The sequence below is a fragment of the Carcharodon carcharias genome, chromosome 17 (assembly GCF_017639515.1).
Source record: "Carcharodon carcharias isolate sCarCar2 chromosome 17, sCarCar2.pri, whole genome shotgun sequence".
Taxonomy (NCBI): Eukaryota; Metazoa; Chordata; class Chondrichthyes; order Lamniformes; family Lamnidae; genus Carcharodon; species Carcharodon carcharias.
The window spans coordinates 818,841-822,539 of record NC_054483.1 but is presented as its reverse complement, the minus strand read 5'-3'; the positions used below and the strand labels follow the sequence as shown (position 1 = coordinate 822,539).

Here is a 3,699-nt window from a genome sequence, read left to right as displayed (position 1 = left end):
AATGAAGTTTAAAAAATAACCTCCATCTGATGATGTGGAATTTGACTCCAGAAGTAGCTGTTAATTTTAAAGTGGCTGCATCGTTAAACTTACAGGGGCTGGCACATCAGAAGTGTACTGTTCAATTTGTTAAAGCAAACTTGCACCCTGATCATTAAGAATGGACAAATATGCTGCGCTTGGGATTTTTTTTTTGAGCTGAAGACTGTCACAGCTTCCAGCCCCAACAGCAAATTTGCATATGTTGGAGATGTAAAATAAAAAGGCAGTTCAGAAGGACAGGTCAATGCTGGAGAGGTGCAAACCCAAAATGTGAACTTAACTTTGCTTTTTTATTGACGTTGACGAATCTGCAGAATTTTTCTGTCACCTTGTATTTTTATTCCTTGCTAATAGTACAGTAATTTGAAAACAATATACAGAATAAACATCACAAATGCAGTCAAACCTTCTCTGTCAGGCTTGAAGATCATCCTACCAACAGTGCCTTACTCTAGGGCGCAAACTAAACAATGCAGGACTCTGCCTGGAAGTTATGTCAGATGAGGAATGGCTGCAGTCACCCCGGCCACAGTGTAAAGAACATCACATGCTATCATCATGCCATTACAAGCCAAAAAGGAGTTATGCAATGAAATCCAGAGGTCTGTTAAATCCACCCTTTCTGTTCATGTACTGCCTGCACAAGAATAAGAAAAGTGATTGAGAATGACTACTTTAAGACAATCCTGATGCAAACAGCTCTAATTCAAATAAGGACGCTGATTTGTGTGAACTATCTGAGTTTATATTAACGGTTGAAATAATATATACAGTATCCCTTTGCAGCGGTATTTACAACAATTAATAACTGGTTATATTAAGTTGCTGTACTTATGTGGATCTGTTTCTCATGTCTGGGAGGGGGCCTTTGCAACTCCAGGATGCTGAATCAGCAGCAGAATGGTGAGAAAGCTTTGACCCAACATGGTCTACCTAAAGGTGATCACTCCCCTCACCACTGTGCACAAAATGAATGCTCAGTGGTGACTTCAAGATGGCAAGTGAAGTGAGGGAATCAGAGGAACATAAACCCCTGGGGAGTGCCTGATAATTCTCTGAAGTGACATGGGGGCTGCGTAGTCTTTTCATATAATTTTGGTAATTTGCATACCGGCTGGGATTTTGGTTACTGTTTGCAAGCTGCACACTGGCTTCCAGTAGCTCGTGGGCCTCAATAATTCTATGTGCGCTGATGCCTGCACCTGGAGTGAAGGATTGTGAAATCATGTGCTAATTAACTGCCAAGAAATAATCAATCGCAGTTTCTCCAGTGCCTTGATTGGGGCCTTGTTAAATCGGAATGCTCCGTGAAATTTTTTCACATTGTGCAGCCAGCAGAACAATTCAGAGGTTTTCTTTTTAAATTGTGACAAAAGTGTATTCGGAAAGTTTAATCGCAAACAGGTCATGGTGATTGGATCAATCTAAGGCGGTGAATCGCAATACAGCATCATAAATGTACTGAGACAATATTAAAACTAATCGACTTAATTACAACATGTTTCAATCGTGTCTTGGCCCATGAATCCCGCCACTTGCTCACCGATATTTCCTTTTCTGTTGCACATTAACAGCGTAAGCATTAACAGAGCCATCCAGTTTCTTGCCCTGAAAAACAAAGGTCGACGCACAAGTTAGAACCCGCATTCTCAAATTTCCCAATGCCAGTGGACATCACCCAGTGCCATTATGAAGCACACACAACAGGCTGTCTCAAGTTCAAAGCAGTTTGTGCTGAGGTAGCCTCTCTCAGCCTGGACCACTTCAGCACTGTAACCACTTTCAGGATAGGAAGTTTAAAAATATACAACGGCCTGCAGGCCTTAACGCTGCCCTGTGGGCAGGTGATTCTGTGCGGAGATTGCGCGCTCTCTGTGCAATCCTGCACACCGAAACTCTCTGCCTAGCTTCACACAAGGGGATGAAAGGTTATTGGGAGTGGGTGGGAATGTGGAGTTGAGGTTATAATCAGATTAGCCGTGATTTTATTGAAAGATGGAGCAAGCTCAAAGGGCCGAGTGGCCCATTTTCTGCTCCTAATTCATATGTACATAAAGAATGGCTACTTTGGATGAGATACCAGAAGTTGCCTGCCACAGGAAGAAGAACGCAAGTTGGGGAATTCCATTAAAGGAACCGATTTTCAACTCTGAAACCTTAATAAAGACAAGACTGTGTCTGCAAACATCACACTTATATGACTCTGACCCCCTAATTCAGTATTATCTGCCTCGAAGCATGCTCAATTATCAGGCTGGAGTCCTGATATGCGGTACATGCACTGCAATTGTCACAGCATCAAACTGCCCTCTTCCATCTCTCATTCGGCCAGCACGTGGATCTCTCCAGGGCAAAATGTAACACATTTCATTTTCACTAGCCTGGGTGTGCGCTGCTGCTTTCAAAATCCACCACAGTGGCTTGATCAGAAATGTGGAGCTGTTCAGGAAACCAGATCTATAACACACACTCACTCCAAGGCCCTCCATCAGCTTTGCTGTCTGGGTAGTTCAAACAAAGCACCTCAGCTATCCACAATAGAATGCCAATTTATAAACCAAGATCATGTAGACCTACTACCAGCATCAGTGCCCAGCCTTATCGTAAAGACCCTCAGTTCTTTATATTAGGATCAGGAGGAGGCCTCAAGCCTGTTTAGCCATTTACATAAGAACATTCGAAATAGAAGGAGTAGACCATTCGGACCCTCGAGCCTGCTGCGCTATTCAATAAGATCATGGCTGATCATCTTGTGATTCGATTTCCATATTCCCATCTAATCCTGATAACCTTAGATTTCCTTGCCTAACAAGAATCTATCTATCTATTGCTGCCTTGAAAATATTCAATGACCACACCTCCAACACCTTCTGAGGCAGAGTGTTCCAAGTCTCACAACACACGGAGAGAAAAAATTCTCATCTCTGTCCTAGAAGAGTGACCCCTAATTTTAAAACAGTGCCTCCCAGTTCTGGACTCACCCACAAGAGGAAACATCCTTTCCATGTCCACCTTGTCAAGGCCGTTCAGGATCTTATATACTTCAAACAAATCACCCCTCACTCTTCTAAACTCCAGTGGGAAAAGGCTCAGCCTGTCCAACCTTTCCTCATAAGACATAAAATTTAATTAGTATAAAAACAAAACACTGCGGATTTTTAAATGTATTTCCATCCATTGTTTTATCTCTACCTTTTAGCCTTTTTCGATCCCTTCCCCCCACCCCATCCCCACAAGGGCTATCTGTACCTTGCTTGTCCTTTCTACCCTTAATGTCACCTATTATCACTTTCCTTAGATAATATCAACACCTTTTTGTCCTTTTGTCTATGACATCTTTTGGCTATCTCCACCTATCACTGGCCCTCTATCCAGCTCTATCTCTCCCACCCCCTCTTAAACCAGCTTATATTTCACCTCTTCTATTTTTACTTAGTTCTGTTGAAGAGTCATACAGACTGGAAACATTAACTGTGCTCTTCTCCGCAGATACTGCCAGACCTGAGTTTTTCCAGGTATTTTTATTTTTTGTTAAGATTTAATTAGATCCTGGCTGATATGTGTCTCAATTCCATCTCCAAGCCTTGGTCCCTTAACCATAAATGACCCAAGCTAACAAAAATCTACTCTCAGTTTTGAAATTTTCTACTGAAGGAG

The 3,699-nt window shown here is 42.2% G+C and overlaps 1 long non-coding RNA gene across 1 annotated transcript; it reads right to left on the bottom strand.

Moving 5' to 3' along the window:
• Positions 1–358: 358 nt before the first annotated feature.
• Positions 359–1,715, bottom strand: LOC121289934. Its single transcript, XR_005945674.1, has 2 exons — positions 1,586–1,715; positions 359–679 (listed from the first exon to the last, which is right to left on the bottom strand). It is a non-coding gene; the product is annotated as an uncharacterized LOC121289934 (long non-coding RNA).
• Positions 1,716–3,699: the final 1,984 nt, after the last annotated feature.